General features: G+C 39.3%; 2 gene segments (V, D, J or C); both read right to left on the bottom strand.

Moving 5' to 3' along the window:
- LOC106840669 (T-cell receptor alpha chain constant-like) overlaps positions 1–26691 on the bottom strand; it is a 1015328-nt gene that overhangs the window by 676089 nt on the left and 312548 nt on the right.
- LOC106840671 (T cell receptor delta constant-like) overlaps positions 1–26691 on the bottom strand; it is an 802079-nt gene that overhangs the window by 591714 nt on the left and 183674 nt on the right.

Genomic DNA, 26691 nt, shown 5'->3' with positions numbered 1-26691 from the left:
AGGGCCTGGATAACAGGTGCATTCAGTGTTTCTCAAAACTGAATAAGATACAGATCTTCATATAAGGGGCCACTCTCATATTGACTATTTTAAATATATTATGGTGCCTTAATATACACAAAATGAAGTTAAGTATAAACTTCTCAGACTCACAGGTCTTACATAATTACCAAGCCAAACAAAAAATGCAAACAAAATATAAAATCAACAAAATTCAAATTAAAATATGAATGTGAGGGATGATCTTTTGTTAAAACTAAAGAGTTGATATAGGCATATTAGAAGAAAGCTATAGCTGTGTGTAGTTCAATAACTCACTAGATTAAAACGATTTGGAGCTTAATGTACTATTGTCTGAATTATTGTGATTAGTTTCTAGTATTTCTAGTTTTCCTTTTCAGAAATATCATTTGTCACCATTATACAATTGTATTATTTAATAAATACTGAAATCCGTACTGAAAATATATATATTGTGCATTTACTGCTAGTCCTACATCTACTGAATTGCATGTTGACACATTCAAACAATGAGTGTGAGTAATACATCTTCTTTCGAGAGAAACGTGGCGGTGACTTGGTAACCTCGGTTCTTTGGGTTTTGACCTGTCGGTAGTACCATGTGCCATATCATAGCCAAAATTTTCTGAAAACTTTCTTCCATTTAAACAACTCTGATACCTTTATTTGTAGCGTACTATTATTCCATTTGTCTTTAATTTGGTAAAAATGGCATAAAGATCACAAAAGCATCAAAACCAAGGGGAGTATTCTGTTGTAAGTTGGTCATACAGATGATTAAAAACATGCCTTTATTTTTTTGTCATCAGACAGAAAACTCCAAATCTAAAAATTCTCATGTAATTACTATATCCTGGGAGATGGCAAACCTTTTCTTATAAAGGGCCAAGTAGGGAATACTTTAGGCTTTGAAGTCTTTTGGTCTCTGCTGCAACTACTCGACTCTGTTGTAATAGCATAAAGCAGTCATTGTCAAGGCATAAATAAATGGGCATGGCTGTTTTCCAATAAAACTTTATTTACAAAAACAAGCGGTAAGCAACTTTGACCTGTAGGCTGTAGTTTGCCCACGCCTACTTTACCCCAAGAATTTGCCCATAAACCTCCAAAGATCCATGGAGGGTAGTCTGAGAAACTCAATCACATTTTCTTATTTGGTTTCTCACTACGACACTATCATAGCTTTTTGAGGAGCCTTAAAATAAAGCAAGTCTATTAAACAAGTTAATGAATAAAAAGGAGGGAGGAGGAGATTTGATGATTTTAGTAGCTAAGATACTTCGGTGCTGAGGATTCGAGAGTGGTCTCTGTCATTAAGGGGCTCACAGAGTACTAGTGTAGCTTTTAATGAAACAAAGGAATAAAGGAAGAACTGCAAGTTAAAGGCAGAGGGCTACGATCCTGAGTGCACACTGAGCTTCCTTCAGCTACAGACGCTTGGGCAGATGTTCAAAAATAAACAGGCATTTACTAGGTTCTACTCTTTTGAAGGGGGGGAAGAGAATTTTAGGAAAAGGAAAAAGAATAAGAAAATTACCTAAAATTGCTATGAAGGGGTCACATAGAAGGAAAAAGTTGCTTTTAAGAAACTTAAATAATACCAGTATTATTGAAGACAGAGAGAGAGAGATTAGGAGCATATTGTGGAATGAGCCTAGAGAGGTAGCAAGGTCTTAAATTACACAAGGTTTTTAGATCATGTTAAGAAGTTTTTCTTTAAGAGTAAATGGGGATTCATGTCATCAACAAGGTCAAAGTTACACTCTGACAAGATCGCTTTCACTACATTGAGGAGTGATGGGGCATGTCAAATATGCTGGGGGCAGGGGAGCAAGGGGTTAAGGCAGAATTTTAATTAGGATTGTGGAGGTGAATTGCACTGTAGGGGTTGTGATGTCTTCTGGAAGACTTAGGAGGCAATTCCAGCAGGACTGGGAGACAGATGGGATAGGAATTTCAAAAATGAAAAAACTATGAATCAAAAAAAAACCACACACATGAAGCCTCATATGCTCTAAACTGAGGGCATGGGAGAAACTGCTAGTTGCCTATACAATGTCCATTCTCTCCTACTTCTTACTAATAGAACCCCAATTTTGATGTGGGTGGCAACGTATTGAGATTAAAAATAAATAGTAATAACCTTGATATCTCAGCCTCCCTTGCAGATGGGAGAGGAGCGGGGGCGTCAAATAACACTGATAAATGAAGTGTAAGGAGAAGCTGTCAGGTGGAGTTTCTGGAAATGATTGGCTCAGCCAGCATGGATCTATTTGCCTTTTGACTTTCTCTTTCTTTCTGTCTAGAAGGTGAATAAAGCGATGGATCTCTAACGTTTTCTTGAAAGTATAAAAAGAAAAGTGACAGCTTAAGGCTGAGAAGCAGTGAGTCAGAAATACCTTTGATCCTTAACAACAGGATGAAGCTAGCATTCTAGCCCTGCATGTGCTACAGCTTCTTTATGTAAGAGAAAAATAAACTCCCCCTTGTTAAAAACATTGTTATTTGAGTTTTCTATAACATGAAGTTGAGTCAATCTCCAAATAATAAAGAGGATGTTCATTAAAAACACAAATCCATCATTTCATCAGAAATTGAATAAGCTGGAATAGAGCCTGATAATCGGATCTTCAAAGGTGGTCAAGGTGATTCTGATACAGGTGATGTTGCTGGTTGAAGGTCTGGCATTTGGGAACCACGGCCCTATACAACCTTTCTCTTGCCTCCCCCAACTTTTTCATCAAACATACACATAAATACGAATGCCTTCATTTCCTTCATACACACATTTTCAGTAGTATCAAAACTGTATTAAGAAAACTATATTCAGCATTTATTTGTCTTACTAGGAGCAAGAATAAACTGATGGAAATTTGTTATGTTTTTGATAATAGAATTATCCACTCTCACAAAACAACATTTCAGGACCTGGTAGTGAAGAACATACATCTCTCAATGGAATGGGGAATAATTACAACTTTCTTATAAATTCCCATTTTACTAATGGAGAAACTGATGCTTGAAAATTAAACAACTTCTAAATGACAGAATCAGATTTGTCTCTATCATTCCTAAGATTCAGATCCTTGTCTCTATCATTACACAATGTTTCCAGTCCTCAGCTTTAAAATGAAGAGTTTGGTTGAAAGAGTCCTAACATCTTTCTAATTCTAATGCCTGATGAATCTGCTGTTTCCTACGCAGGAATTAGAGGAATGTAAGAGTCATCTCCTGCATCTCAAAGACCCACCAAAGTCTTGAGAGGGGTACACATCTGCTAATACTGAGAAGTCCTTCCTCATCCTCCATAAGCATCCAGAGCCTCCGTTTTTTTCTGATAAAATTAGAGCTTGAGGGGTTTTTTGGGCTCATCAGTCCAAATCCTTCATCACAAGTGAGGAAATCAAAGACAGCTACACTGATGATGTGCCTAAGCCCATGCAGCCAGGCTTGGCAGAACTGAACCTGGCATTTCAGTTTCCTCTTCTAAATCTCATGCCCTTTGCCCTAGTCCAATGTGTGTCCAACAAAACACAAATTTGAGAGGGCCTGCCTTTCTTGTTGCCAACTCCTGGTAGACTTATTCTTGGGAAGATGTAACCACCAACTCTACCCACAGTTGGGGCTCCTAAGAGGCAGCTCTGGCAGAGTTTGTGTAGGGGCTGCAGGTGCCTGGTGAACACTGTGCCTCCACAGCACAGAAGTAAGTAGCAGTGTCTGCAGCCCCGGAAGCCGTGATGGACAGGGAGCTGCTTTTGCTGGAGGAGTCAAGCGTGACTCGTAGTCTTCCATTAGTTTTGTGTTTCTCATTTGAACGTATTAAAATCAGTCGTGCAAGGCCTCTACCTGCATCTTGTCTATACCACTGTAAATTCTCTATACTAGTTTGATAACTGCAGTTCATGGTGGCATTTTCACCCTCCTGGACGCTCAGGGCCTGAAGATTCTGTTCTTCTTGTTGGCTGTTCACCCCTAGGAAGAAACACAGGACAGAGATGAGGGGCCAGTCATTGCATTTCCACTCTCTAATGTTTACATTTCCTTCCATAATGTTCTGGTACATTTCCAAGTTAACAAGGAGACTTTGTCCCTCAGTGCTGTGGGCTCTGAACTTCGGTCACCCTGTTCCCATCACCAATAGCCTCAACTCACTGGCCAGTTGAAGCCATAGAATCACCAAAGACACTCCCAGGAGTTTCTCCATTCTTCTTCCTTATTGGGATCACAGAAGACTCAGCTCTGGGGCCTGAAATGGAGCCAGGTTCCTCAGTCTAAAGAGTTAGCTCTCTTTACAGGGTATATTTTTCTAGTCCCTCTGCATCCCAGAGATTCTCAGTTTTCTCACCTAACCAATCAGAGACAAGATCAATCCTTTGCTATCAACACACACAGGTTGATTTCAAACCCAGTGAGTCTGAGGAGAGAGAGGCACTGCCACCTTGTGGTGGCATCATCCTGCTGATAGAATGTGCAAAGGTGAAGTGTGTACAGAGCGGATTCAGAAGATACAAAGCTCTTCTCTTCTCTGCCTTCATCGAACTCTGTTCCAGCCTAGAGTAAGAACAGATGCAGTTTAATTGCGGTAAAGACCCAATTAAGAAAGAATGTTGTGCCCAGTATTTCTAGAATGCCTCTGAGAAGCACTGTTAGGTTTCTTACAATCGCCTCTGATAAATGTTTCTATGAGCTCCCTTTTTTCCCCCTAATTTGCCTAATGCTGGAATTAGATTGTTTATAAGTCAGGGTTCTTATTGGTAAGCAACTGATACTGACTCTGGCCGAATTAAGTAGAAAAGGAAGAAGTTAATTAATACTAAGTTTGCCTCAGAAACCTCAATAGGATCAGAGAACTGGACTCAAAAGCAGTGAGTCAGGAACGATACAGGAAATCACTCTGAAGAACTGCTCCTCTGAGTGTCCCCCGGGCTCCTCTTCTGAGCTCCAGCCTCTGCAGGTTGTGCCTCCAAGGCTGCTAGTACAGGGCACTGTGTACAGCTGCAAACCCACTGCCCCTATTGCCCTGGAACAATAATTTTAATTTTGTTGCAACTACCACTAATCTTTCCTTTTCTGCATAAGTAACCCCTCAGTTGAAGTTTGGGAAACATCATCTGCCAACACGTATCTGCACAGAGGGTGGATATATGGGTGTATTAGTTTCCTAGGGCTGCCATAACAGAATGTCACAGACTGAGTGGCTTAAACAACAGAAATTTATTTTCTCACAATTTTTGAGGCTAGAACTTCAAGATCAAGGTGTTGGCAGGTTTGGTTTCTTCTGAGGCCTCTCTCTGTGGCTTGTAGATGACTGCCTTCTCTCTGTGCCCTCACGTGATCATTCCTCTGTGTGTGTGTTGCCTGTGTCCTAATTTCCTCTTCCTATAAGCACACTAGGCATACTGGATTATGGTCCACACTAACGGCCCCATTTTAACTTAATTATCTTTTTAAAGGCCCTCTCTCCAAATACTGTCACATTCTGTGGTACTGGGGGTTAGGGCTTCAATATGAATTTTGGAGATACACAGTTCATCCCATAACAATGAGTACCCGATATTTTCAGTTTCTATGGCAGGAGGAAGAAGCGTACAGGAGCGCAAGCTCTGCAGGCAGGCCATCAAGATTGAGTTTAGATCTACTCATTCAGTGTCTGTTTACATCCTCTGTGCCCATAGTCTCTTGACTGTAAAATAAGGATGATGAGCAATAATAATGTTACCTTTTTAGCGTTGTTGAAATTGTTGATAAGACAATAAGATGCTATTTACAGCAGGGCCTGACACTTACTAATAACTCAAAAATTATTGTTACAAGAAAATGAGTCCTGATGCTGAGCAGTCAAAAAAAAATTGGCAAACATCCTCTAGGGTATTTTATAAATGTTTTCAAAAATTGATTTTAGGATATTCTATGCATAAAATGGAGTGGGGGGTAGAAAGGAAAGGAAAAAAAGAAGAAAATTTTGCTTCAAAAGGAAAAAGGGAAGATGTTCGCTGGAGCAATAAATGGATTAGAGAGTGCCAGGAGATGAGTCAAGAACATGGTTTCAGGGGCTGGCCCCGTGGCTAAGTGGTTAAGTTCGTGCGCCCTGCTTCTGTGGCCCAGGGTTTCACCGGTTGGAATCCTGGGAGAGGACATGGCACCACTCATCAGGCCATGCTGATGCGGCATCCCACATGCCACAACTAGAAGGACCCACAACTAAAAATACACAACTATGTACTGGGGGACTTTGGGAGAAAAAAGGAAAAATAAAATATTTTTAAAAAAAAGGAAGATGGTTTCAGTTGGATGCCGTCAGAACAAATATGGATGTTTTTCAGTAGGAAACAAAGAAATATTAGAGCTTTTTGAGCAAGAAACTGATGTTATTTAAGAAAACTATTTAAGAAATTTAAATTTTAATCTATCAGTTCTCTGCTAGATAGTTTTGAAAAGTTTGTGAGAAAAGTTAGAATAATACTTAAAAGATGTCCCCTGGGGGCTGGCCCAGTGGTGCAGTGGTTAAGTGCACATGTTCTGTTTCAGCGGCCAGGGGTTCCCCAGTTCAGATCCCGGTTCGGACATGGCACTGCATGGCAAGCCATGCTGTGGTGGGCATCCACATATAAAGTGGAGGAAGATGGGCGTGGATGTTAGCTCAGGGCCAGTTAGCTGAAGGCTAATCCTTCTGGCGGGGGTTGGGGGGGGCGGCTGGGGGAAGATGTCCCCTGGCTCTAACAAGTTAAGAGACTTGTCTACTGTCTCATAACAAAGAGGGCAAGAGCCTAGTTCTCTTAATATTTGTATGCATTTGTCTGTATATGCACAGAGTTTATATAGAAGCAGAAAAAGAAACCAGAAACACTGCTGTCTTCTGAGAAGGAGAGCTGTGAGGTTAGCTAAGTGGAGTGAAAGGCAAACTTTTCATTGTACTTTTTGAATTTTAAACCATGAGAATTCATTTCTCATTCAAAAATGAAATTAATGAAAAAATATACTTGTAACAAATAGACTTTATTCCAGGAACTCAAGGATGGTTCATCGTTAGAATATCCACTAAAATAATTCTTCAAGTTGAAAAAAACAAAATCCATGTAACCTTGCAAGATAATAAAAAACAGAAAACTTCAAAATATAGTCATGATATAAAATCTCAATTAATTAAAAATAAAATATCTAATCCTGTTACAAGATTAGGCATATCTTTCAAAAAACTATCAGCAAATGTTAATATCCAATAGTTAAAAACAAATGTCATTTATTTTAAAGTTAAGACAAAGGATAAAATTACTCATAAATATTCATTAAACGACTTTCCAGCAATAGCTTATAATGATATAATATAAAGAATGATTCTATCTATAATACCCACAAAAATTAAATGCCTAGGAAGAAAGTTAAGCAAATTAAGAAAACTAAAAAGCTTTTATAAGAAATCTAAAACAAAGAGGAAATGTGTATTTTTATACATTAATTGGAATTAATATTAATCAATTAATATTAATAGAAAGATATAAATTACACAGTTTGTAGTGCTTGACAAATAATTTGTAAATTTAATACAATTCTAAGCAGAAAAAGAATTTTCAAATTAAAGCAGATTAAGATGCTTATCTTTCATATAACTTTTGAAGAAGTACAATCTGGAGAGGTAGCATTTTTTCCCTTGTATCTGAAATTTTGAGAATTATTCTTTTTATATATAGGATTCATAGGTGTTAACAGGGCATAGCTATGTATTGGCGCGGTCCCCCACCTCCAATCCTCCGAGACATTTGGCCAGCCCTTTCAGTTTAATACTCAAATTTTTTCATCCCAAATAAATGATAAACTTCTAGTTAGACCAGGAAAAAGAAAATTACCTACCAGAGAGAAAATCAGGTTAATTGCCACTGAAACAGTACATGCTAAACAGAACTTCTCAAAAGGTGTGTCTGTGGATCACTGGCTGATCCCAAGAGTCTTTCAGGTAGTCTGCAAGGTAAAAACTGTTTTTAACAATAATACTGAGATATTATTTAAGTTTTTCACTTTGTTTGCATTTACATTAGTGGTGCAAATTAAATTGCTGACATATGAACAATAGTAAAATCAACGACACCAAAATGTTCCAGTAATCATTGTATGTTTTCATCACCACCATATACTTGAAAAGAAAAGTTTACTTAGAAACGTCCTTAATGAAGAAGTAAAAAAACCAAAAGTTATTAACTCTTGACCCTTGTGTGTACATCTTTTTAATATTCTGTGTGATGAAATAAGAAGTACATATAAAGCACGTCTGTGATACGTTATGTCTGATGGTTATCTCAAGGAAGAGAATTGTTACTTTTTGAATTTATTCTTGTATAATTTATTTAACATTCCTTTACTGAGTACATATGGTGTCCTAAAAATTGTATTAGCAGGTTAGATAAAACACAACAGCTCTTCTCTGGAGCCTTTAACCCGATAGAAGGCGCGGGGGGGGGGGGGGGGGGGGGGGGGCGGCAAGATAAAGTTTTAGTGCACTGTGATAGAAGCCAGAGTGGAAATAAATCCATAGTGCAGCTGTCAGAAAGAGAGGGTGAGGGTGTAGCTACAGAGGTCATGAGATGCTTAAAATGTAAGGAGCCATGTGCTCTGGAAATTGAACAGTCAGTAGGTGGAATGATAAACACCACAACAATTTGAGGACTTGTCTCCTCAGTGAAGTTTCTAAGGGTTCAATGGTCCAGAAAATGCTGAGATATCCCCTCTAAGGTGAAAGATATGAGGATGCACCTCACACCACCACCACCAAAAAAGAGGCACAATACTTGGTAGGCTTTTTTGAATTTGGGAGGCAACATATACCACACGTGGGTGTGCTGCTTTGACCTATTTACAGAGTCACCTGTGAAGTTGCCGGGTTTGAGTGGGGACCAGAGCAAGAGGAAGCTGCAGAGCAGGCTCAGGCTTCAGTGCGATGTGATTTACCAACTATGATGCTTGAAGTTTCCAAGGCAAATAGGATGGAGACTTTGGAAAACACCAGTAGGAGAATCACAGCTTAGTTCTCTAGTATTTGGGGGGAATATATGCCCTTTTCTTCAAAATACTATGCCCCTTTTGAAAAACAGCTTCTAACTTGTTAATTGACCGTGGTAAAGTCTGAATATCTAACTTAGGAAAAACAGGTGACTATGCAGCCTGAACTTTGATCATGAACCAAGTGTTGTCTGACCTACTCACCCACAATGTTGGTCATGCCTAGAAGAAATCTATCATGAGGGGAAATGGTACATAAGAGATTGGGCTCAGGTGGACCAGAAAGTACAGGTAAGTTACATAAGAAAGTGCCTCAGATTCCTTTAACATTCACTTTTCTTGTAATGTCTACTCTCCCTTAATCCATGCCTATAGCTTCCTGAGGAATTCCTTGCAATCAGTGAACTGATGAAGAAAACAATCAAGCCTACTTCTCAAATGAATTTGCACATTATATTGGTAGCACAAAAAACTAGCACTACTGTAGCCCCTCTGAAGGACAATGATGAAGGAAAATCATCCCAAAACACCAAGTGGTTCATTTTGTTTGTCGCTTTTATCTAGAATGAGAGGCAGCCAAAAGTACTTACCTACATTCATTCATGGGCAGTTGCTAATGGTTTTGCTGGATGGTAAGAGGATCCTCTTCCTTCCAAGGAACAGGATTGGAAGACTAGTGACAAGGAAATCTAGGGAAGAGGTATCTGGATGGAAGATACAAGATAGTTACACTGTGTATGAATACTGACCAAGGGAAAACCGCTGCAGTGGAAGCTCTTAATAATGAACAGAATAATACACTCTACAGATGTGTCAGCATCTTTCTCCAGCCACTCCAATGCTGGCTTAATGATCCCGTAAGCAAAGTGGCCTTGTAAGCAGGAATAGAAGTTATGCATGAGCTCAAAAGAATTGATTTCCCTTTATCAAGTTTGACCCAGCTACTGCTACTGCTGTGTTCCTAATCTGTCAACCACAGAGACTAATGCTGAACCCTTAATGTGGTGTCATTTCCCAGAGGGACTTCCCAAATGCATAGTGACAAGGTTGATTGTAACAGACATCTTCCATGATTGAGACGGCTGAGATTTGTTCTCACTGGAATTGACACTTATACTTACTTATAGATTTGTCTTTCCCAGCATCATCTTCATGAACTCACAGAACGCCTAATTTCACCAAGGCATTCCCCTTAGCATTTCTTCTGATGAAGGAAATAATTTTACAGCAAAGAATTACAGCAGTGGGCACAAGCCCATGGAATTATCTAGTCTTACCACTTATCTCATCACCCAAAAGTGGCTGGCCTGTTTAAATAAAGAATGGCTTATTGATTCAGTTATAGCACCATCTGGAAGACAACTCCCTGAAAAGAGGGGGTTCTGTCTTACAAGATGCGGTATATGTTTTATGTCAGAGACCATTATGTGGTGTTGTCTTGCTCATAGCCAGAATGAATGGGTCCAGGCATCAAGGAAGTGGCCTTGGGAGTGGATCCCCTCACTATTATTACCAATAAGTCACTAGTAGGATTTGTGCTTCCAGTCATTGAAACTTTGAGCTGTCTTGGTTTGGCGATCTTATTCTCTAAAGAGAAAATGCTCCCACCAAGGGACACAACAAGGGTTCCATTGAATCAGAAAATGAGACTGCCATGTGGCCATTTTGGGCTACATATGTCACTGAACCAATGAATAGAAAAAGAGGTTACTCTACTGACTGAAGTGATTGAGGCCAATCAACGAGGAGCAACTGGGTTGCTGCTACATAACAGATTATAAAGAGGGCTTTGTTTGGAATCCAGGTGTTTTCTTGGGGGACCTCTTGGCACTTTCATGCCCAAAAGAAAAGGTTAATGGAAAATTACAGAACAAATAAAAAGCCAAGATTATGAGTACTCAGACCCTTTGAGAATGAAGATTTGGGTCACTCCACAAGGTAAATAATCCAATCCACCGAGTTTATGGCTGATGGCGGGCGAAATATAAAACGTGTAATACAAGAAAGAAACTATGTCAATTGTAGCCTCATGAACAAATCTGGAATCAAGGAATGTTGTAGCATTCCATATTCTCTTTATATGTGTGTGTTCCTTTGTATATGTTGCCATTTTCTTCGCTCTCACCACAATTATTTTACATAAAAATTATTGGAGATTCCCTTTAAAATTTAATCTGTATATAACAACATAAACAGTGAAATTTCTTCTGTATTTTAGAAGTGATTGATATATCCAGAAATTTATAGTGACTGTAGGGACTATAGTAGTTAGGAATCTCATTATAGGGAAAGGATGAGAACTTCTTCACTTGTTCAAAGGACAGTTTTAGCTTGTTAGATGGAAACAGAGTCATTTCATTGTTGTTTGGAAGTTCAAATGTTCAAATGCCTAATCTCATCGAGCTATTCCCCTTAGCATTCGTTCTGATGAAGGGACTATTTTTACAGCAAAAATTTACAGCAGTGGGCACAAGTCAATGGAATTATCTATTGAAGGGGTACATATGAAAGACCAATGACCAGAAGGATGGGAGATGCCACTTATCAGTTTATTGCCTTTCAACTTAAATCCCCCCTTCATTGCCCTATTTGTGATTCAGCATGATATTCAGCTTTGTCAGTAGAGGGAACTGGAAGGACACTACAGGAGGAAGAAGTTTCTCTTTCTGGTTCTGGCATATTTTCCTCACTTCTTATTCCTGCAGTTCTTGGCCAACCTGTGGGACACCAGTGACACTCACCTCCAGCAAACTTCAACGAAAGCCTCACAGGTGGTTTCCTGTCAAGCTTCACGAGCACCTCAAGAAAGTTCAGTACCACTACTTGTCAGCTTCCTGTAAATTTTGTTGGAACCATGGTGCATGTTTTCCTGGTTGCCAGTCTTTTTCTATGGCACCTCAGCAAACTTCTCCACCATCCAGAAGACCACAGACACACACGGCCCAATGAGGTCTGAATCATAGATTCAGCAGGAGAATCTCTGCTGCTGGAAGAAGTTGGTATGTATTACAATGTGCTACTTACTTTGGAACTCTGGTTTAGTCCTAGAGATAAGGGCTTCTCTCTACATCTGCTATTTCTATGTTCTTTAGAGTTCTTTTTACTCATTACTAATTAATTCTCCATTATTGGTTAATAATTCTTTACATTAAACTTTCCTTGTTCAAATTACTGTGCTTTTTTTTCTCCTGATTTAGACCCTGATTGAGTTAGTAGGAGTCCATGAAGTGCATGAGAGGAAAGGCATTCGATACAGAAAGATCAGCAACCAAATATCATGGAACAGTACAGTACTTTTAAGGAACTGTGCTTAGGTATATGGTAGTGAACATATGTGGGGTGGTTGGGGTGACAGAGAAGCTGGAGAAGTGGGGCTATACCATTTACATCTGGAGAGTTCCAAATTCTTTTCTGGGCCAAGAAAAGAATCTTTTTTATGCTGTGCTTTATATAGTTTTTATTTCAAAAATATTTTTTCCAGGTACTGCTAGACAGAATAAATACACTTACTATTTTTTAAAACCAATTAGGCAGAGTAGATAATGAGAAATTTCTTGGACAAATTTTTGAGGTTAATCTATAGCTAACTGTCACCTGATGATATTGCATCTAAGAGGTAAATTCAGCATCAGTCTCTAGAGAAAGAATGCCCCACGGTGGCTAAATAGAGAACTGACAAAGAAATATTTTCTGTAACTCCCAAAGGGTTTGTGCTCTGCTTTCCTTGTAAAACCAGTCACTGTGTCACTCAGAGCGCAGTAATACATGGCTGAGTCTTCCTCTTGAGCTGATGGTTTCTTCAGATGGAAGGACTTCTCACTCTTGTTAAGGTTGGCTGTGAAACCTTTGATGCTCTCTCCTGAGGTGTGTTTCAGGAGTAACTGGAGGCCTTGTTTGGGGTACTGGACATACCAGAAGAGATCAGGACTCCCGGAATAAGAGTAGTTGCACTTCACCTGCACTGGGGCCCCTTCAATGACAGAGATGCGGTCCTCAGGCTGAGTCACTGTCTGGGCTCTTGCTCCTCCTATAACACCAAGTCTGGATCAGGGAGAGACTTGCAGACTGAGGAGAATATTTCTTTAAACTGATTCTAAATCAGAAGACCATAGAAAGATAGAATAACAAAGACTTTACTCACTGAGTGTGAACATCATCACAAGCACTGAGATGAGGATGGGCTTCATGTCTGAGCTGTGAGGAGACAGGAGGCTCTTTTCTGGAAACATTCAACCACATGGACACTCTGACAGAGTGGTGAGTGAGTTTACTCAGTGAGTAAAACAAAAGCTCTTCTCAAAGGGCTGGTTGCTTTCTGGCTTTATACCAAGTTCAGTTTGTGTAATATCTACCTCTAGAGGCCAAATCTGATACTGTAGATAATCTCAGGCTTCAGGAAGCCTTGAAATTCTGGAACAGAATGTAGAGGGGTTTCCTCCATAGTTAATAAGGTAAATGTAATGCCCCATTAATTGAATAAGCATGCTATTGGAAAGGTCCAGTTAGAGAGGTCAATGGAACAGAATAAAAGTCCAAACATAGAAATTACTGATGGGAATTTAATTATAATAAAAATGTAGAAAAGATGGTATATTCAGTAAATGTGCCTTCGTGAATGGAGAGTCATTTAGAAATTAACAAATAAATTTGGATGCCTACTCTAATACCTGTCACAAAATAAAATCCAAATGAAATAATATTTAATGTTTTAAAATAAAATAGAAGATAGATTTTTTAAAAAATAAATTTAGGATAGTCATAGATTTTCTAAGCATGACAGTCAGAAAGCAGAAAGCAGATTGATAGATCACACTTCATAGAAATTTAAAATTCCATACCGGTATGTCATTGAAATGTTTAAACATTACCATGTCAAGTTATTTTCCATCCATCATCATTGATTCTGAACTTCCCCACACCAGGAAGTAGGCTTTTAAAATTTTAGTTTCACAAGCTTTTTTTTTTTTTTTTTAATAGGCCATAAAAGGAACAATCATTTGGCCTAGGAAGAAGGCAACTCTAGAAACATGGTAGATTGAAAATGCCCTTGATTCCCTGTGCTCAGCCAAGGAGCTTCCGTGATGTCCAGATAGGCTATGCTGAGAGAGCTCAAGTGAGGTATCCCATTGGGGGCTTATACTTAAATCTGGGGTCAGGTAGCAGGGAACTCCAGGATAAAGAGCAGAAAACTATGGATCATGGAGGGAACTTGGCCAGCAGAGGTCACTGGACCTCTAAGAAGGAAGCTAATTCTCTTGGGAAGCCTCACCTCTAGCCCCTAATTGCTGAGAAGTAAGTAACAGGTAGGCGAGTCCCACCTGTCCTTAATGAAGAAGAGTACAAGGAGATCAGAGAGCAAAGAGATTTCCTTCTAGTTTTTCAGCAGGGTACTGACATTGCTGCTGGTATCAGTGCCCTGCTGTCTGCTACATTGCTGAGCACAGGCACAGAAACATTTCGGCTTTGCAGCCTCACAGGATTGCCTCCACTTAAAGTGCCCCAGTAATCAGTCTGTCAGGAGGAGAGTAGAGAAAGGAAAAGGATACTTCAGAGAGAAGCAAGGGCCTCATCTGGGTCAAATATAGCCTGAAAAAATTATCAGGGTCAATGGCTCAATTTCCTCAGCCAAAAGTCAGGACACATAGTTTGAAAAGTGATTGAGAATTCATTTACAAGAAAGCTCTCGTGAAGAAAGAATATCTCATTGAGAGCATTGTTTATTTATTTAATCCTCTTAAAAAAAGTAAATACATTTAAATGAAATTAGGATAATTCTGTAAACCTCAACCTTGTGGTCATCATGAACAAATACAATGTCTCCAAGACAATGGTTGATGGAAAGAGAAATAGGACATGTGTACAATGACTACCTGAGCTCAATTCCTTCTCCCGTCTCCTCCTGTCCAATCCTTCCCCCTAGACCTTGCAGGTACACCTGGCTGATTCAGCTCTGTGGCTATGAAGAACAGACCACAATTCAAGTAACTGTGTCCTATTTCTTTCTCCCAAATCTCTCTTTCCCTTTCTCTCTTTTCACCTCTTTCTCTATACATATTTGTTATTTTTCTCCCATTTCATCTTCTCATCTCCTTTTTTTCTTTTCTTTTTGTTTTTTTTTTGTCTCAGAAGGAGAATAATACATGATAGAAATCATTGGAATAATTTTGAAGTGAGAGTGAAGGCTCATATTTCAGAATTTTTAGTCGTGAAAATCAAAACTGTGTATAGGTGATGTAGATGTTTTCCTCTGGAGCTCCCAGCTTTACCACATCCCTGGTTCTACTCATTTCTGCTTGGGGAACCATCTCTGTTACACCCATCACAGCAGCACACCATTCTCACAGATGAATATATGGAGAGTCCCCCTATTCTTATAATATATGACCAGTTCAGAGGCTCCCCTAACTGCTGCTAACCCTCATTCAAATTTTCTCTAAGACTCAAGTATCTCAGAACTTGAGAAAAAAGCTCCTTATTTAGAGTAAAGCCTGGAGAGCCTCCTAGTGGTCTAAAACCACGAGGTCAACTACTCGTCAGCCTTCACCAGAACCCCAGAGCCCTTATTCCATTCTCTCCTGAGGACCGTCCACAGATTATCGGGAGCAAAAGACCTCTCAGGTTTGATAGACCTACTTCTGGTACAGTCTATCCATGTGAGTGTGGCACAGCATTGATGCTGAAGCAACTATTCAGGAGACAAGCTCTCCCCAGGGCTCAGCCCACCCTGCCCTATTTTCCTTTACAGAAAAGAAGACCTTCTTGAAAACTCCCCAGGTTGAGTTCTTGAGTCACAGAAAGTCCCAGGGTCTCAGGAGGTTTGTGTTCAGCTCCCCCTGCAGTCCCAGGCACTCTGGGTCATCAGAGAACAGAAGTACTCAGCCAAGCCGCTCCAATGGACTGAGGGTTTCCTCAGGTTTCAGGAGGTTTCACTCTTAAATTCAGCCTCAAAACTTTTGATGCCTGAAACAGGCTGTTTCCAGATGCGCACTTCAGGAGAAGCTGGAGTCCTTGGTTGGGATGTTGCACGTACCAGAAGAGATACGATGGAAGAGAAGATGAGTAGTTGCACCTCAGCTCCAGAGGGGTTCCCTCAGAGACAGTGATGTGGATGTCAGGCTGGGTCACTGACTGGGCTCTGGTCCCTCCTGAAATATCAGTGCTGTATATGTAAAAGCAGGGCAGATATAGCCATGAAGAAGGATGTCTCTATTTAGATTTCAGTTAGAACATGATTACTTTTGTGAAAGTAGGAAAGGGAGTGGAATGTAACTTAGGGCAAAAACCATCTCCAGCACTGGGATGAGCAGCAGGAGCATGGCTGAGCAGTGGGAACGCTGCAGGCTCCGGAGCAGGAGCAGGTGGGACAGCAACTGAGGTGACTGAGCCTTCAGATTTAGGAGGAATGGGGGGGGGGTTGGGCTGGACAAGTTTCTTGTTTTGACAAGTTTCAAACACTGTTAAATGAGCCTTTGTCTTATTGAGTTTGAATCTTTTCTGTCCTCTTATTCTCTTCACAGATTTCTATCTACACAGACATCAGTAAGGATGCATCAACCAGCTGTTTGGAAGAGGGGCTAAGTGGATGCTGCTAATTTGCAACAAAAGAAACGTCTCATTTGAACAACATCACATTCTGGAAGCCAGAGGCAGGACCAAAGATGCAAGACAGCTGTGTTTCCTTCTCATTTCAGAGATGTGATAGTCACAACTTCAACAGAATATGTTTCCTCCTTCCCAAATCTGTGATGATGTCACCTTATGTAGTATGTGGTATTAATCCTAAAACAAATGTGAAATGAGAGTCATGTATGAATAAAAGAGTAATTTGCTTTACTGAGAAATTAGTCACAGAAGACTATTCTAGACTTTGGAATATCGTTCAGAGTCTCTATATTATTTTTTAAAGCCATTCATCAGGCAGAAATAATAAGACCAAGTGCCTCAGCTGAGCTGAACTTTATATGGCTTTATGCTGCTGGATGTAAGCATTAGAGTAGGAGAAAGAGAGTATTCCTGTATTTGATACTAAAAGGAAAAAATAAATTAAACCAGAGACTAATACTTAAAATCAGCCTGAAACGTGTCATGTATTGTTTAATGATTGCAAACTAATAAAGACAATAGTTTTCTTTGTCAAGTGGGAAGTGTGAAGAAGACCCCATGGTTTCAGGTGAACAAGTTTGATCTTTGTTAAGGCTGTGAGAAAATAACTTAAGCACCACATGTTTAAGTTGAGAAAGTGAAAGTCCTGTTCGAATTGTCAATGATCAGAATAGACTGATATTCTATGCCAAATTATGGGGACCTCATACTAAGAATAACACTGACAGGGACATCTTCAGAGAAATCTGAGCAGAATTATAAAGAGAGGGGAAAATATGACCTATAAATAAGTGATTGTGGAAAGAATTAAGGAAAGAAAAAGAACAGTAAACCTATATGAACTCAAAAAAGTGGGAAGGAGTGCAACCAGAAGTGAGAGGAACCAGAAGTGAGAGGGGTATAGAAGACGTGGAAGTGGATTGACCATGGCACTCGACACAGCTAAGCAAGCAGCAGTCTCATGTGGGTGGGAGACAGGCCTGTCAACAAGAGAAGCTGCTCTATGATTCAATAGTAAGATGAGGCTCTGAAGGGAGAGGACTTCTCCACCCATCTTATTTTAGCTTAGAGAGCACTGGCACCTAAAACCAAAGTTACTAACCAAGGAGAGAGATCTCCGGTGAATTGAGAACCCGGCCAAGAGGGGTCTTTTTTACAAGGTCAGAACAACTCACTGCTTTTTGAGTCTTCTGTTGACTTTTACCAGCTTGAAATCAGTTGTCCCTTGGGCTTTGATTTACTTCTCAACTCTGACTATAGATTTTCTTTTAAATGTGAGAGTAAATCATTTAGTCAGTTTGAAATTTTAAATGTTGCTTCTAATTCGAAATGTCTGACTAAGGATGTGTACTCATTTCCTTTCCTTCCAAACTTCCCACTGAAATAAAATTTAGAAGTATAAACAGGATGAACTTGAATCCATAATGGGAAAAATAATAAAAAGATGAAAGATATCAACAATTCCCATAAGATGAAAAGTAGATATGAGTACATTGATGGTGGGACTGAGAAGGCAATAGCACAGCCCAGAATGAACTATGAGAAGATTTCAGTGGACATAGGAGTGAAGCAAATCTACTCCTTAGGACCCTGGAGAGGCTCCGGGCTGAGAAGGAAAGTGCGTATGATGGAAAACAGAACACAGGGGCATAAATTGAAGGTCAACATGTGGAATAGCTGCACTAGTGTCCTTGTGTACTTATGTGTGAGAAACATAGTAGGTCAGTCTTTACATGGGCATTTAGTCTTCACTCAAGTTGAATAATACACCTGGACTTCTGAAGTTATTAGTGTGAGTAGTTGACAGAGTTAAGCCACCTGCGAACTGACATTAAGTGCAGGGGAAGAGGAGGAACAACTTAATAACTGGTTCCCTACTCACTCATCCTAATAAGAAGCCTGCCAATTAACATGGGACACCCACATGCCTAGACTACTGGCAAACCTCCTTACTCAGGAAGAAACCTTGAGGGAACATGGGCACAGTAACAAAAGGAGTCTATTCATCCTGCTGCCCAGCCCGTTATTCTTAAATACAATCCAAGAACAAAGAACCATTAGTCATTTATAAGTATAGATGGCATCTATTTTCATCTGTCTTTCCACACACAGAAGCCCAGAGACATCAACTGTCACTCGTCAGAGTCATTTATATCTAGATGCAAAGTGATGGCAGAATGTCATGCTCTATGGTCTAGTAGTATGGGAATGCAGTATTTTGAGAATGACCAAAGGGAGTAAGACGATGTACTGGCTCCCAGGTCACTACTCTCAAAAAATCCCGAGCCTTGGCATTAAATAATAAGTGCTTTAACCTACATTATTGCAATCCTTTCTAGCTTTATGAACCTCGTTAAATGGAGAAAGAAATTAAAATTTTGAATACAATAACTATAAAGTCTACCGGTATTTGAATGTAGACCATGTGACAAGAGAGTTCCATCCTGAAGCCAATCCTGAAACATATATAATAGTATAGCCTAAAATCAAGTGGCCCATTAGTAACATAAAAGATATCCAAAATGGTTCTGCAAACCAGGTTCTTTCCAGTATGTAAAGACACCAGAAGGCACACAATAAAAGTGGAACTAGAATCCATGTGTCTTGATTCCTGCAGAACTTTCTGCTCTTTCCCACTGCCTTACAAATCTCTCCTCCATGATTTGGAAATATTTGTACAGAGTCTTCAGTCTGCAAATTGAGAAGTTGAAGCAAATCCTGATTGCATTTCATCCTTTTAGTCAGTGGCCATGAGAATAAAACTGAAGAGAAATCCTAATTCCCCATTTCCAATTTTTCCCACTCTTTGGACTACAAAAACAATGATGTCACGTCTAACAAATCACATCTTCAGCTTTACAATAAATGTGACTTTTTTTTCCTGTAATTCAATTTTTTTCCTGTAATTGTAATATCTATTATAAGGCCTAATTTCTATCAGGCCACAGACGTTTGTCCTGGACTTGGGCATAAGTTGTAAGGAAATTCCACAGTGCCAAGGAAACAAGAGAGGCGGGGAGTCATATGATCTTTGGAGTTTCCAACTTTCCTCACTAATGTTTTTTAAGACCCCCTCAATACCATAAGGTCTTTGATAATTGATCCATGCAGGTCTTTACTCAGCATAGCAAAGCTCCTCAGTGTCTGGAGTTCTTTTAGATACTTCTTTAGAGACCCTTCTTAAGAAACCTGAAGTCATTCTGTGCTCCCGCACCCTGCCTGTGGGAATGGGGCATTCTATGGCTATAGCTAATGCTCTTAATTTCTATTTGCATCTAATGAGCAAACAAAATTTCTCTGCCTTGCAGTCTAATCTCTATATCAGGCACTCCTGGGACCCCAGGAGGTTTGGGTACAGACTGCAGGTGCTGGGGGAGCACTGTGTGCTCACTGCACAGAGGTAGGTGGCTGAGTCGCTGGGCTGGGAATCTCTGATGAGCAGAGAGACATATTGGCCGGCTCTACTGTGCTGTGCTGTAAATCTTCCTTCATCCTTGACCTTGTTGGAGGATATGTACATCAGCAGCTCAGGGCCTTTCCCAGAATACTGTCTGTACCACATGAAGGTCTGGGAAGCACTGTCACTATAGGTGCAGTTGAGAGAGGCATTGGCTCCCTCTGGAACACGCAGAGATCCAAGACTCTGCTCCACTCCCTTCTGTTGGCTCCTCACACCTGTGCAAAAAGACAATGGTCAGTCAAAGAAGATTGGTTGGGTAGTGGAAGCTTCCTTTCCAGAATTTAAATGATCTTTTCACAGGACTTGCTCCCCTACACTCACTTAGTTAGAGGGAAAAAACACATTCACTTTTCTCCCCATGGGCCCAAAATAGAAAATAACACCCAATATTGTAGCTTATATTCCCAAAGCGATGTCCAAAACTCACAGGTTAACTGAAGCCACAGGGTCAGTAGTAAAATGCTCGAGGATTTCATCATTCTTTCCTCCTGCTCTTCATTGAGGATTCAAATTTTAAACCCTAAAAAGATGACTCCAGTTCAGACATTTCTAATTCTTCTGCTTTAGGAATCAAAAAAAAGAATCTGTTCTACCGATTAGAAAAAAAGACTTCACTACTCCTGCTCTGCCACCAAGCCCCTCCTCCCCGTCTCCCTCTTTCACACACACACATACACACTAGAACACATGCACACTAGAACCTCAGAGTCCCTGAGAAGACACTGCCCTCTTGTGGACTCGTGAGAGTGATCAAGGACATATTCAAAATATAGGCCCTTGTGTGAACTGATGAAAGTAAAAATCTGTAACTTCAGTTAAATTAAAAATTTGAGAAGCATGTGGTCCAAGTCAAGGTGTCTGGGGAGAGGGGGATGTGTATGTTATATGTTTTATATCAAATGGCAACACATTTTTGAGCAAAATCAGTTATATCAAAGGGCTACTTTCCTGCCCTGAAAAATCAATCATAAAGTACCCTAGATATCTGTGTGAAGTTCTTGCGATTCAAGGAGCATTTCATACTGTGTAGCTTTTCTCCACATCAGGTCAGACGCCTCTTATTTCATTAACTCACCTCCAATTTTTAGAGAAATCTATTCTAACTTAAAAGAATCCGTTCAAGACAGAATGGCCTAAAACCTAACTGAACAAACATGTTTCCAGGTCACAACCTGAGCAATATATATAAATATCTATATGTATATGTATATTTATTTGTGTATGTGAGGATTATTGCCCTGAGCTAACATCTGTTGCAAATCTTCTTTTTGCTTGAGGAGGATTATCACTGTGCCCATCTTCCTCTATTTTAAGATTTGTAACAAAATTAATATAAATGGGTTAATAGACCTAACATTGTGGTGGATCCAAAGCCATGTCAGTGCTGGCAAAATGACAGAATTGATATAGCAACAAAGTTGTCCTGCCTGCAAAATCTTCTGTTCTTAATGATGTCTCAAGAATGCGTGAAACTCCTTCAGATGACTGAAGGACAATATTATGGCCATCAATCAAAAAGAAAAACCATAGTCCCCTCCCCCATGTGATTTCAGTAGTCTTCATTTTCCACGGTAGTAAATTTTTTAGGTGTGTTTTGTGAACCTCAAAGTACTGCAAAGCAAGCTCCCATTCAAAGGCAATTTATCTTACAATACTGTAAATGCTACTAGTTTGGTATAGATTTGATATATATGAGCTGTACTATTAAAAACAAAGGAGATATTTATACATGTGGAAATATACACAACTTTACCCATTGTGTTCCCATTGACATCACTTTACAATTATTGTTTATGCATTTGTTTTTAAATTATATAGGAAAAAAAGAGGAGATACAAACAAAAAATACAAAAATACTGGCTTTGTATTTATCAGTGTAGTTACCTTTACCATTGTTCACTATTTTTTGCATGGCTCCAAGTTACACTCTAGTGCCATTTCGTTCCAGCCTGAAGGACTCCCTTCAGAATTTCTGGTAAGGAAGATCTACAATATGGTACAAATGTATATGCTTCTGATGTCTAAGCAGTCTTGAACTATGCCTCATGAATGGCTATCAAGGTTGCAAATGCTCAGTAACACTGCTCATATAGCTTAACTGAAGTGATATAATGCTGATTCTAATCAAACTTAACAACAAATCCCAAATTGGATTAACCTGCGCCCTTTTGGGTTATACGTTTACATCTGGGGAGAAGGGGGTCATGGGACATCTTTCCATTGGGAATGATGGTTGTTTTGGTCCCTTTTTGGTAACTAAACCAAAGATAAATGCGTCAGTCTAAACTGCCTTACATGGCGCATAATGAACATTACACTACTCCTAGTTGCGTATATCCTGGGCGTTATTCACAGTTGACTGAATCTGGGGTCCTAGGAAGCGCAATTGAGGTTCATGCTGCAGATTGGTCTCATCCTCCTGCTAAGAGTTCTGCTAATAGTAGCTTTAATCAAATGTTGTTTGAGACAAATCAAATGGATTTAGTCTCAGTGTCTATCTGTCAGATTAATCAGAATGGCTGATGGAGTGGCATACTCATGAGAAAATTTCTAGAAACGAACACCATATAGGATCATAGAGTGGCTATTGAAAGACAGTCAGCTGTGAGTTTCTCACACTCCTACATGACTTCCTGGGTGTGCCAATAATGTAAGGCCGTGATCACCCAACCTGAACCATACTAGTGGTCTTTAATAATATTTTTTAAAAAATTCTAGTCTATGAAATGTCTTTACCAAGCCTAATTGTTTGAATTTGTTTCCAGAGGAGCTTTCCTCTCACGGTAATTTGAAATCAAACTTTGGCATGTTGTCATAATTATTTGACTTGAAGTTACTTTTATACATTCCAATGTCTTTTGGGTATGTTTTTTTTTTCTTTTAGATATTTCTCCATGGGTTTATTATCCATCAAGTTGACCCAGTTCATTCACATTACACCTGACAAGGTGAGATCATTCGAATGAAGATGGGCTGAGACCCTGAGTGGATCTAATTATTTGACAGAAACCACTGAGCAAAGGAAGGCAGGGATTGAGTCTGGGGGTAAGGGCCAGGGAAAACCGAACTGCACCATGTAACCAAGTGAGGAGACATACACAAAGCTGAGAATTGCTAGGGTGGGAATGAGAAGAATTGAAGAGAGAGAGAAAAAGGAGGGCCAAACAACATTCATTCATTCATTCAGTAGATTTTTCTTGACTGACTACTATGTGTCAGTCACTATTCTAGGCGCTAAGGACAAAGCTGTGAACAAAACAAACTATGCATCTGACCTCACAGAGCTTGTATTCTACTTGGAGGTATAGCAATGAACGTAGATATGTAAATCAACAATGGAACCGTATGTTAGCATTACTACCATAAGGGACATAACTGGTGTTGTGATAGAGAGTTAAGAGGAGGTCTGTGGATGGCTGTATTTGTCAGAAAGATGAGCAGAAATCAGAGGCTTTTTCTACAGCAGTGATATTTGAGCTGAGACCTGAATGATGAAAATGAGTCAGGTTTGCCAAGATTTGGGGAATAGCACTTCAGATGGATGAAAGAGTTAAGATCAAATATGGGAGAGGACATGGCAAGTTCAGAAGAGTGAAAGAAGGTCAGTGCAGTTGCTGCACAGGGAGGCGGGGAAAGGGAGTTAAGGGCTGAGACCGAGGGGTCAGGCAAGATTCAACTATGCAGAAACTTGTATGTCACAGTGTGGAGTTTACTTTATTCTAGGAGCAATAGAAAACTGTTGAAATGTTTGGACACCTAGCGACAGCTTTTGATTTACACTTTAAAAAATCACTCCACCTACCATTTAGACTAGTGCTTCTCAAACTTTTAAACGATAGAATCACCAGGGGATCTTTTAAAAATGCAGATTCAGATTCAGTTGATCTGGTGTGGTGTCTGAGATTCCGCACAAGTTCCAATTCTGTGGGTCCGCATTTTGAGTAGCAAAGATGTGGGGAATACATTGCGCTGAGAAAAAAGAGACCAGGTAGAAAGTAGCTTGGGCAAGAACAGTGTTTTTGAAACTTTGTTTAATATATCTTATATTATGAAAGGATATTTATTCTTATTCTATGTAATGTAGTCCAATGTTTTCTAATCTTATTTTATTTAATTTTTAATGACAAAATGTGTAACCACACAGGTTAAAAGAAAAGAAAACTAAAACACTTAAAATTTTCACTTAATAAAATAAAAATTACTTTAAAATAATAATATCCATAATTGGTAAACTGTTGGAAAAATCAGCAGCCTCATATGCTCCTCCTGAGGTCACAGCTTGGTGAAAAATTTCTTCATGGAAATCAACATTCAGTGTCATGTGTTTTCCCTTATCCAAGTAAATCCATTCCCATTAAAGCTACAGCTTTAATAATGTTCATGAGAAAAAAAATGTCTATAATACTGGATAATTGGAAGCAATATCAAAAAGCTACTAATTTTTTAAAAAATACATCTATATAATAGAAACCAGGCAGTCGTTTAAAATTATTCTCTCAATATATGTTTCCTGGCATGGAAATACCTGCAATATAATATTGGGAGAAACCGTATGAAAATAAATACTTAGTACATTATAAGCCCCTTTCACAGAAAAATTTAGTTGTATATGTGCCCAAAAAGATTGAAAACTGGTAATAGTCATCATTTTTAGGTCATGAAATTACAGGAGCATTCTTTTTTTTTCTGAGTGCTCATATCTTCTAATTTATCTAAAATTAACATGTATAATTAAGCAATAACATTTTAATTTCACTTAAATTTAAAACAAAACTCCTTGCTCAAACTCTGCATCATACTTTGCACCTTTAGTGGAAGAAGCAATTGACAAGGGGTCAGACTGGGTTCTACTCCTAGCTTCCATTTTGCTACAAGTCATGCTTTGTGTAAGTCATGCAACGCCTGTAGATCCTAAGTCTTTCATCTTTTAAATGAAGAGCATAGAATGAATTAGTATTCCCTAACGTGTGATTGATACAGGAGGTATATTAGGCAGTATGTGGATGAACTTTTTAATTGTCATACATATGATGTTGTTTTAGTTTGTAGTAGAAATAAATATAACCAACACATCAAATACATGGTTTCACAGATAGTATCAGTTAAAATAAGGATAATTTTTAAGTAGTTATTTTTAAAGTCTATTTCATATGAAAATCAATTTAACTTTAAATTAGTAAATAATGTTATAAATGGTACACAGATATAGAAGATATTATGAAGATTATGAACAACTGAGTAAAATGCTGCTGGTGAGGGTACAACTTGATGAAAACTTGCGTCATGGACTGGAAGCCTGAGCCATGAAGGAGTGTGCCCTCTTACAGTGAAAAGTACAGCAGTGGAAGGAAATCTGTGGGCAAAGAGGACAAGAATCAGTACAATCTGGACTGAGGAATGAAAATTCAATAATAACAAAAGGAATGTAACTCAATATAAATTCAGATCCATCACATCAGGGAGATGGTGTATCCTTCACTTCTATTTGGAGGCAGACTATAAAGAAAATTCCCTCCATATATAAAGACAACACATTTGCTTTCACCCACAAGGCTAGACCCATGTCAAGAGGCCCAGCTGCAGGGTTGTGGTACCGGAGGAAGGGCTTGGAGAACACTGTGGGGCAAAGCACAAAAGTAGGTGGCTGAATCTCCAGAATGAGAGGCTGAGATATGCAAAACACTATAGAAATTCTCTTTGACAAGCAGTTCCTTCAAATTTTTGTCTGCCTGCTCTTTCTGGCTTGTTTGAATTATAGTCAAAGATATAAATCCTTTCCTAGAATCCTGCCTGAACCAATGGAAGTTATAAAAAGATTTCTTTTGATAAGTACAGTTAAGAAAGACATGTGCTGTCTCTTGGATACTCAGGAATGAAGGACTCTGCTCCAGCATATATGGGCTGCCCCCCCCCCCCCCCCCCGCCTTTAAACAGAGAACCACAGACAGAGGAGATTTATTAATGCTGATTCTTTTTGAAAGAATATATTTTCTTTCTATAATTCCCCAGGTGAGCATGGTAGCTCTAACCCTTCTCCTATAGCTGTCAGGTTTATGGAGAAGATTGCCAGGATCTGCTCTTTTTATTCATATCTCCAAAGCCCACCAACTCACAGCACAGCTGCCAAAAGATAACACATGAAGCTCTGAAGGACTTCTCCATTTTTCTCTTCATGAGACTCATGAGGATTCAGATTGGAATCTGAGATCCCTCAGACACTACCAAGCCAAATAACATGCTTGTCTGAGTGCATACTCATACTTGTGTTGTCACAGGAAGCTAAGAGGCACCTCAGCCAACCAGAAATTAGATCCATCCCCCTGTGCACGTATTCACTCAGCTCCTCCTGCTGTCTGAAGAGTACCAAGGAAAGAGGACCAGGTCAGGACCAGGTACAGATTAGTTGGAGAGCTACACCTGTTGTTTGTCCCCTGGATTGTTCTCTTCCCTTTTTCTTCCATAAAATTCTTGAGCGTCTACCATGTACAAGTTATAAATTGAATAACTGAAAAGCATCCCTCAGCCAAGGAGAACCTAGAAAGGCTCTTTTCTTTCTTCTTAATACAGAAACCCACTAAATGAGCTCCTATATAGGAATCTAGTTATTGACAAGGTAG

This window comes from Equus asinus, chromosome 2 (genome assembly GCF_041296235.1).
Source record: "Equus asinus isolate D_3611 breed Donkey chromosome 2, EquAss-T2T_v2, whole genome shotgun sequence".
Taxonomy (NCBI): Eukaryota; Metazoa; Chordata; class Mammalia; order Perissodactyla; family Equidae; genus Equus; species Equus asinus.
The sequence above is the reverse complement of the archived record's forward strand: the minus strand, read 5'-3'. Positions and strand labels throughout refer to the sequence as shown.